Here is a 10,718-nt window from a genome sequence, read left to right on the forward strand (position 1 = left end):
AATTTGTATGTAGTGACCTTTTTTATCTCTTCTCACTAATTTTAATTTGAAGTCTATTTTATCTGATATTAACATTGCAACTCCTGCCTGTTTATGGACTCCATTTGCTTGGCATATTTTGTTCCAGCCTTTCACTTTCAAAAGTTGTTTTTTTTTAATTTTTTTTATTGTGAAAAAACTGTACATAGGGGTAACAATTATATGGGCAAGTTAATGAGTACATTTCTTATCAAGCATTGTAGCCTCCTCCTTTGTTTACCCTTCCCATCCCTTCCAAGCCTCCCCCACTCACCCAATTCTTCCCCCACCCTCCCACCAAAGTTGTAAAGTTTGTTTTCGACATGACAACTTGTACTTCTCATTGTTGCAACGGGTCCACCTGTATCCTTATTTAAAAGACTTGTTTTTCCCCTTCCCCTCCACAAATTATACCGACCTCAAATACAGTGAAAGCAGGGGTTATACTGTGGGGAGGGACATACAAAACAACAAAGAAATAATCATATAAATGCGTTAGAAACAAATGTATGAAAGAAAAAAAACATTTAAGTACATATCTTAGGGTTCATTTTCTTAATATCACATTATCTGATTTTTTCTGCTTGACTCATATATATACTAATAATTGCAAATGAGGGAAACCATGGGATCTATGTTTCTTTGGGCTTGGCTTACTTCACTTAATATAATTTTTTCCAAGTCTTTCCATTTCCTAACAAATGGAGCAATGTCATTCTGTCTGATGGAGGCATAGAATTCCATTGTGTATATATAACACATTTTCTTGATCCATTCATCTACCTAGGGGCATCTGGGTTGGTTCCATATCTTAGCTACAGTAAATAATGCTGCAATAAACATAGTTGTGCTGGTCCTTAATTTTAAGAGTTAGGACTTAGAGGTATTTGGGAGTTCCTCCCATGTTATCCATCTTTTTGGGGGCTGTGCCAACTGGGTTCTTCCTATGGTTCTTGAATCTCTGTTTGGGTGCTGTTTCTTATCCTTTATTATTGTCTTCTTGGTTTTCTATGTGTAGGACATCTTTAAGTACCTTTTGTAAGGCTGGTTTGAGGGAGATATATTGTTTCATTTGTCTTTGCTATGGAAGGTTTTTATTTGACCTTCGGTTATGAAGGAGATTTTAGCTGGGTACAGTATCCTTGGTTGATAATTGTTTGTCTTTAGGGCATGGCATTTATCATTCCAGAGTCTTCTTGCTTTAATTGTCTCTGCTGAATAATCTGAGGTGATTCTAATTAGTTTCCCTTTATAAGTGATTGATCTTTACCTTGGTCTGAATTGATCCCATGTGGATTATAATGATGGTGGGATGTCCTGTTCTTTTATGGTCTATTTGGGGTTCTACAAATTTCTTGTATCTGAATAAGCCTATCCTTTTGCATGTTTGGGAAGTTCTCTGCTAGGACCCTGTTAAACAAATTTCCTAGAACATTAACTTCTGTCTCTAGGTGCTCCTCTATCCATTATCCTCAGATTAGACCTTTTGATGGTCTCTTCCAAATGTTAAATATACCTATCATATTTCTTGGATTTGTCTTGGATAGTTGTATGTTCTTTCTTTTTAATATCTAGGCTGTCTTCCATCCCCGAGATTTGATCTTCTTCATGGTCTAAACTACTGTCAAGACTTTCTTCTATGTTTTTTTTTTTTATTTCTTTTCCTTCTAATTGGTCGATGGCTTCAAATTCTTTGTTGGAGCTTTTTTTTAGATCTTGTATGAACTTCTTTACTTCCTTAATTTGGTGTTTAGTTTTTATTCTCTGAGCACTTAGTTGATCGGCTATGGTTTCCTTGGAGTCCCATTCCTTTTGGCAGGCTCCATTCAGCATTTCCTTTGTGGTCTCCCTGAATTCTTTCATCTGTCTGTTTATGGACTTCATGAATGCCTGTATTGATCTTTGTCTATTCTCATCCTGCACGCGCAATTTCTGCATTACTCCTGGATTAGCTTCCTCATGTTCATGCAATTCCTGTAGTTCTCTTTGACTTTTGTCAGACTGCTCACGCAATTCCTGTGTTTGTCTTTGTCTGTTCTCATCCTGCTCATGCAATTCCTATTTTCTTTTTGACTGTTCTCAGCCTGCTCACACAATTCTCATCTTTGACTGCTCTCAACCTGCTCACGAAATTCCTGTATCAATCTTTGAGTAGCTTTCTCACAGTCACCAGATTCCTGTGTTTACCTTTGTTTTGCCTCCTCTCTCTCCTTATCACGCTCACACTGAGTCCTTTGCAGATTTTCAATCTTTTCATTCACCATGTTTACCAGAGTTTTTGTAGAGCTTTTAGGGAACTCTGCTCTGGATTATTTATTAACTGTTCTGTCACCTGATTGTCTTGATTGGGAGTTGAGATACGCAGACTTGCCATTTTTTCTTTTATTTTTCTGGCTTGCTCTGCCCATTTGGTATGAAAGTAACATCAATTTTGTGCTACAACACAATTTTAAGGCAAGCATCAACCAAAGTTCTGTAGTTGCACATTCAAAAGGCTGCGGAGGACTGGGAAGGTGGCTCAGTGTTAGAGTGATTTCCTTGCATGCATGAGGCCCTGGGTTTGATTCCTCTGCACCACATAAGCAGAAAAGGCCGGAAATGATGCTATGGCACAAGTGATAGAGCACTAGCCGTGAGAGGAAGAACTGAGGGACAGCACCCAGGCCCAGAGTGCAGGCTACATGACTGACAAAAAAGAAAAAAAGGCTGCAGGTACAATCTAACTCAACAGATACAATCTACTCAACATCAAACAACTATGGATTAATGGGATAAGAACAGCAAGAAACAATTTGGCAAATCAGAAATTATTAGGTTTATGGAGAAATGTGGGTAAAATAGGATTAAAGTGGTGTGGAGAGGTAAAATGAGAGTGAATTTTATCAAGTCCTAATCTCAGAGAAGGAAATGAATTGGACAGAGTGATAGGAGAAGGATTAAAAGAGAAGAAAAATAAAACAAAAAACAACAAGAAAGATAGAAAAACAAAAATTCTTAAAAAATTATATAGGTATAAAGATATAATACTGCTATTAAAGAATTTAAGCCTAAGAGGTTGTGAATTGAGTAATAAATTTCTGGATTAAATGTGTACACAATGGGGGATAAGGTATAATATTCGAAGAGGGCTATATATCTGAAGATGAACAGAACAGCGTTTAAATAAAAAAAAAAAAACAGCAAGAGGAAAAAGATTAAAAAAATGAAGAAAAGAAAAAAAAGCACCAAAATGTCAATAGAGATTAAAAAACAAAAAAACAAACACACTCATATACACCTAAAGTAAAAATTATAATTGAAAAATAAGATTAATAGAAAGCGATTTTTAAAACATAAAAAGTAAAATAAATAGGACAAAAGCATTTCTTTGATTTTTTTTTTGGGGGGGGGACAGGAGAGGATGGGAAGATCCTGTATCTCCCTTGTGTCCAAAACCCTTCTCTTGGTGGACTCTCTGGTCTGCTTGTGGTTTTTGGTATTCCTGTGGCTTGTTTGGTTTCTTAATTCAGTTTGTTTGAGCAGGAAGAAAAATGCTCTGCTTTACTCAGATCCTCCTCCCAGGCTAGTTCAGTGGGAGGGAGTTTTGCTTTGAGTATCACAAAAGAGTTAGATGGCTGTTAACTCTAGTTTGGAGATGCTGTGATGAGGCTAGGTTCTGGGTAGCATTGAGGCCTTTCAGCAAACAGTAGCTTTTCCCACAGGAGCTAGCTCCAGAGACACTCACAGAACCCAGCGTGGAGCCATTCTCAGAATTTATGTTTACTAAAGTTCAACTGATTGACTAGGCTGCTGTAGGGAGGGGCAGCCTCTGGCTCTGTTTACCCAGTGAAGAAAGCCACTCGTTTGGGGGCAGAGTTTTCTCTGTTTGGGCTGGGTGACTTTCCCCTGAGTAGGGTTGAGCCTGGCAGGTCAGGTCAGGTTCCTGTGACCTGCTAAATGACTCTTTTTATTCTTTCCAGGGCCTGAGTTGGAGTTAGCTGCTCAGCTTGTCCTTGCTGTATCAAAGATGGAGATCTCCGGCAGGTGGGGGGAGGGGCAGCCTTCCCACCTCTACTCCCTGGGATAGAGTCAGGATGTCAGGGTTCTATTCATGCCGGAGTGTTGGTTCCTGGGTCGTGTCTGGTTTGTGATCTGCCAGATGAAGATACCTTTTCCTTGTCAATTCTTGCTGGTGTTGAGTGGAATCTGCTTGCCTCCTGTGTCTGGCACCTTTGTTCCAGATTCTCTGTGTTATAGGTATTGTGGCTACTGCAGCCACGGCAGCCACAGCAGCCGACGCAGCTGAAGCTATACAGGCAAGTGCTCAGATCTGTCTACTTGCCTGGATTTTGCCTCTCTGGCCAAACTCTCTGTACTGTAATGGCACACTTGCTGTGATTCTCTATCATAGGACTGTTCATTAGAATACTAAAACTGCTTTCTATACGAGAGATTCTCCTCCGCCATCTTCCCAGAAGTCACATTAATTTCATTGTTAATGATATTATATGGGTAAAATAGAGGAAATAAACTCTTCCATCTCAGGACAATTTTATATGTTTTTTACTGTAATCATACTGTACAGAGGGTTCACATTCACATAAGCAGGATAATTAGTACATTTCCTAACAAGCATTGTTGCCTCCTCCTTTATATTTCATCTATCATCCCTTCCCTCCCACCTCAACAAGTACACTCTTCTCTCCCTGCCTCCAACGAGAGTGTAAAGTTCATTTTTCAACATAGTTACCTGTGCTTTTCATTGTTATAATGGGTCAACCTGTATCCTTATTTGAGCCTTTTTTCCCTTCCCCTCTGCAAATTAGAGAAGTGTACATACAAGATGTAGGTGAACCAACTTCAAATAAAGTGAAAACAGAAGTTATAGAGTGGGGGAGGAACATATAAAGAAACAAAAAATCATATTACACATTATAAATATGTTAGAAACAACAGCAAGAAACAAAATACCAATTGTGTCCCTATCTTGGGGTTCAATTCCCTTAACATCATTTTATCAGGTCATATGACAGACATATATTCATTATTGAAAATAAGGGAAAACATGGGACCTATGTTTCTTTGGCCTTAGCTTACTTCTCTTAATATTTTTCCAAGTCTTCCATTTCCTAAAAAATTGAGTAATGCCATTTTTTCTGATGGAGGCATAGAATTTCATTGTGTATATATATCACATTTTCATGATCCAATCATCTAGTGAGGGGCATCTGGGTCGGTTCCATATCTTAGCTATGGTAATAATGCTGCAATAAACATAGTTGTGCTGGTAGTTTTAGTATTGTCTTGTTTGTGATCATCTGGGTAAATGCCCAAAAGTGGAATTGCTGAGTCATAGGGGAGCTCTATGTGGAGTCTTTTGAGGAACTTCAATTCTGCTTTCCAAAGTGGTTGAACAAGTATACACTCACACCAACAATGCATACGGTTCCCTTGTGGCCACATCTCCACCAGCATCTGTTCTTGTAAAAATGTGGAATGCTCCATGAATTTGCATGTCATCCTTGTGCAGGGGCCATGCTAATCTTCCCTGTATCGTTCCAATGTTAGTGTATGTGATGCTGAATTGAGCAGAGAACACTTTTTATATATAAAGTGTAATTGATTTTATTAAACTATACAATTCAACAAAAAGTAAGTTCAAAAAAATTGTCATGAAATTTTAGAACCATATATTTCTTACATAAGCGCACATTGAAAAATAAAGTCAAGATTGACATGTCAAAAACAAAATAATTCCAGATATTTGTTGTTCAAGAGATGTGTAGGAGGAGGAATTCAATTATTCTATACAAGGCACCTGTCATAATGAACACAGCAGCAAGTGTTAAGGTTTGTTAAAAGATTTAATGTTTTAAATATATTTAATTTTGAGTATTTGGTTATATATGCCAAAATTAGGACTTTTTGGCAGATATAAAACTTTTCTATGAAGTATTTAAGATTTATGGTAGCAGACATATACTACTAAGAATGTACATTTCAGAGTTTATAGAAACTTGATTAAAGAAAAGTTGCAAAGTCTTTGTGTAAAGAAGCAGAGTGAAGAGTTTAGATTTTGTTAACTACACAGTTTCTGTTAAAACCTTAGACCTTCCTTACTTTATATGCTAGCAAGGAACAAATGATGATATAAACCATAAACAAATGATGAGATGAGCCATAAATAGTAATCTTAGTGGGTAATTTTAAAGAGTAGTCATATTCTATAAAACTCTTGTTGAACATCACAACCGTAGCCAGTGTTAACTGTATAGGAATATGAGAAAATGCTAAAATCTAATATGTAGTACACTTCAAATACTGAAAATACTAGTAATTGTTTTGTTTTTTATTTTATTAATCATTAATATTTAATTATTAGTTTTCTTTATTTGTAGCATTATTCTACTTATAATACAACTTTTTGTAAGTCATCATTAGGAGGTTATTTGAGAAAGTTACTGGATGGCCAAACAATTTTTTATAGGTGCATGTGAATTTACAAAGAGCAAAATTAAGAACAAAATATTTATTTAAAAAATGATCAAGTAGAATCTGAATCAGGAGTGTTGATAAGTGTCTACATCTTAAAACTTAGCCCTAGGCTGAAGCAACAATATTACAGAGTTGAGGCCACAAAAGTGAGACACTGATTTTTTTGTTTTTTATTTTTATTTTGTTGATCATGGGGTCTGGAAACTGGGTGCTGTCCCTCATCTCAAGGCTAGCGTTTCCACTTGAGCCACAGCACCATTTCCATCTTTTTCTGCTTATGTGGTGCTGAGGAATCAAACCCAGGGCCTCATGCATGCAAGGCAATCACTCTACCGCTGAGCCACCTTCCCAGCACCTGAGAGACTGTGTTTTCAAAACATCATCTAAACAACATTTGCTTTCTGCTTTGGGTTATATAATGAAAGATATAAATATTGTTTTATATTTTGGTGAATTGTCGTACTTCTAAATTTATACTAACTTCAGCCACTTTATCCTTTCCAAAGTCATGAAATATCTCTGAGAGTTTGCTTCTGTGAAGATTGTTTTTGCATTTGCAACTTCTGAGTCATTTTTATTTTCATCAAAGTAACTTTATATTTCATTTTGATGGTTTATCATACATCAGGTACCTTCGAATGTACACATAGAGTCTAAAGATAGCAGTATGAATTTTCTCATTCAGCTCTTTTTTTAATCTGTTATGCACTTTCATTTTTATATTTCTCTCTCTCTTTCACTCTCTCTCATTTCCTCTTATTCTCTTTCATGCTCCATGTTTGCTACTTAGAATTTCTGTTGTTCTACTATTATCCTTCAGAATCTCCTGGTTTTGTGGGAACATGATAGAGACCATAAGTTACCTTTGCATTCTTTAAGAGTTATAACAGCAATGTGATATTATTCTTTGCCATTCTAAATGGAAAAACACCAGATCTAGGAATTCCTTTTCACTTTTACTAGTATTATAAATTTTATCTCATAGGAATCATTGGGATGGATAAGATACTTTTTTCTATTTCTTTTTTTTATTGTGAAAATACTGTACAGAAGAGTTACAATTGCATGGGGAAGATAATGAGTACATTTCTTATCAAGCATTGTAGCCTCCTCATTTTTGTCCCCTTCCCATCCCTTCCCATCCTCCCCCCCATTCCCCCCTAATCCTCCCCTCCCCTCCCACCTTCCCCTCGCACAAAAGTTGTAAATTTCTGTTTCGACATAACGACTTATACATCTCATTGTTGCATTGGGTCCACCTGTATCCCTATTTAAACGATTTGATTTTCCCCTTCCCCTCCACAAATTATACCGACCTCAAATACAGTGAAAGCAGGGGTTATACTGTGGGGGAGGGACATACAAAGCAACAATGAAATAATCTTATGAATGTGTTAGAAACAATCGCATGAAAGAAAAAAGAACATTTGAATGCATATCTTAGGGATCATTTCTTTAACATCACCTTATCTGACCTTTTCTGCTTGACTCAGACATATACTAGATATTGCAAATAAGGGAAACCATGGGACCTATGTTTCTTTGGGCCTGGCTTACTTCACTTAATATAATTTTTTCCAAGTCTTTACATTTCCTAACAAATGGGGCAATGTCATTCTTTCTGATGGAGGCATAGAATATTAGTATGGAGGTTTCTCAAAAGACTCCACATAGAGCTCCCTTATGACCCAGCAATCCCACTTTTGGGCATTTACCCAAATGTTTACAATCAAAACCACACTAAACCTACCAGCACGACTATGTTTATTGCAGCATTATTTACTATAGGTAAGATATGGAACCAACCCTTTAGATGAATGGATCAAGAAAATGTGGTATATATACACAATGAAATTCTATGCCTCCATCGATAAGATACTTTTTACCTGTGACCTGAACGTTCTTTTTCTTTTACAAGCAATCTTTTGTTTTTATTATGTTAGTAACTACATGTAATGAAAATAAAGCTATCCAATGGAAAGTAGACCCAAGTTTTTCATAGCGATGAAAAACAAAGTCATGGGGGAAGTGAGTACAAGGGATGCTCATCATAGAGCACAGACCCTCAGAGCAATTTATCTTGTACACTTTGTGAGAATGACAATGTGCTGGGAACTCTATATTAAATCAATAAACAACTGATAGATATGCACATATATTTATATATGTAATTTTATTTACATATGCATATATAAATTTGTATATGCCCTTATATATGTACACTTGTACGTTACTTTACACACAAATACACATATACATATACACATGTATACATGCACACATGGAGAAAGACAAATAATTACAGAGAACACAAGTTTCACTTCCTGAATATGCCTTAGACGGAATGCTTGGAACAAGATATGTTGAAGATGCATTTGTCTCTAAGAGTTCTTTTACCGCTAATCTTATCTCTTAAAACTGGTAGGTTTAGACAGATTTGACTTGCAAAATGCAGTACAGATGATAGCAAGTCACTCAGAAATCTCCGTAAGTATAGGCCATATGTTGTATCCCTGGTCCCCACGGAATGCTTGCTCTTGTAGACACTCTCAACAACCAAAGTAGCAGGAGAGTACCCTGGCAAAGAATAAAGTTATAAGGCTTTGAATGACATCCTTCCTTGAGCTGTTTTCTAACAGCCAGCATCAATTCCTAAGCAGATGAGTGAATTCTCAGATGACTAGTCTCTACATATACATTTAACCAACTAATGTGAAAAGTCCTATGTGAGAAATTCTGACTGAAGTCTTGCTGATTTCCTGGCCAAGAAAATAAGGAAAAAAAAGAAAGTATTTTTAATGTAGTGAAGTTTGAGAATAATTTGTAACCTGTCAAATGTGTCAAACACAATTATACCAATGGACAAAAATTTGATGGCGTTTCTTTTATGTGCTCTTGGACTTGGCAAGTGATTTCAGGTGTTTCTACACAAGTAGAATCATCATAAACCAAGCCAGCATATCTGCATTTAATATATAAGGAAAGGATACAGGTTGACCCATTGTAACACTGAGATGTACTAGACACTATCAGAGGAGGGGCTGGAAGGGGGAGTTGGGGAGGTGTGAAGGTAAGGGATAGTAGGGAAAAACAAAGGAGGGGGTAACAATGCTTAATAAGAAATGTACTCATTACCTTACTTATGTAACTGTAACCCCTATGTACAGTATCTTTACAATAAAAATACATATAAAAAGATACAAGAAAACTTCTATACTTATGGAAATTGTATTTGTCACGCAATATCAGTAAGGTATTTGTTTTAGGACCACAAGTATATTAAAATTTTGGATACTCAAATTCTTTACATGAACCCAGTATATTCTTTACATTAAAATCTGCCCACAACCTAGTGCAGTGCAATTGCTATGAAAAATTTTACTATATTCTATGTTTATAATGAAAAAATAAAAATATATGCACTATCAACAGATACAAATTTTTTCAGATAAATTTTGTCTGCAGTTTGTGGATGGAATTCGAAAGCAATTTTGAAAAGCACAAATTTCATCACCAACACCGGTCTGCAAACTGTAACAAGGAGCTAATACAGCATCATTGAATAGTATGGATCTCCAAGGAGAAGTACTTGAATTCAGACATTATCAGAAAGTGTAACAACCCAAGGATTTTTTAGAAATGCAGCTGCTAGATTTCTCATGGAGAGCTTTCATAACATTTTGTGAAGCACACGTCAGAACTTCACTGAAGAGTAAATGGTCTTCCTTCACCTTTCTGTCATCCTCAGTCATTATCAATCAACAAATAACTAATCTTGAATACTCCTCTAATAAGAAAATGTTGATGGAGTGTTTATATGCAGAAAACCTGGGAAGGCTAACTTTTTCCAATTAGGACAATCTGTATTCTATGATCCAGTAGAGAGAAAACTAGGTAAACATCCATTTACAACTTTCTGAATAATTCTGATTCTGCCCACATCAGTTATCTATCCATAACTGTGCCGGAGAGAGGATTTTAAAAGATTTTAGAGATATAAAATGTAATTTTAAATATGGAATGAAATTAGTCCCAATGAATTACAGTAAGATATTTGTAACAATTGAGTAAACTAAAGGTCAAAAGATTTTTTTATTGGAAGTGAAAGGATATTGGACTTTGGTTCTCTACATTTTAAGAAATTTGCAAAAAATAATTGGCAAAATAAAATTTACATTTACAGCAGACTTGAAACATTAATTTTTGTATATTGAAAGGAGCACAAT

At 36.1% G+C, this 10,718-nt stretch overlaps 1 non-coding gene across 1 annotated transcript; it reads right to left on the minus strand.

The window, feature by feature from the left end:
* Positions 1 to 5,482: 5,482 nt before the first annotated feature.
* LOC122095793 lies at positions 5,483 to 5,589 on the minus strand. The gene has a single exon (XR_006145202.1). It is a non-coding gene; the product is annotated as a U6 spliceosomal RNA (small nuclear RNA).
* Positions 5,590 to 10,718: the final 5,129 nt, after the last annotated feature.

The sequence above is a fragment of the Dipodomys spectabilis genome, unplaced genomic scaffold, assembly GCF_019054845.1.
Source record: "Dipodomys spectabilis isolate Male_0828 unplaced genomic scaffold, ASM1905484v1 ptg000361l, whole genome shotgun sequence".
Lineage (NCBI taxonomy): Eukaryota > Metazoa > Chordata > Mammalia > Rodentia > Heteromyidae > Dipodomys > Dipodomys spectabilis.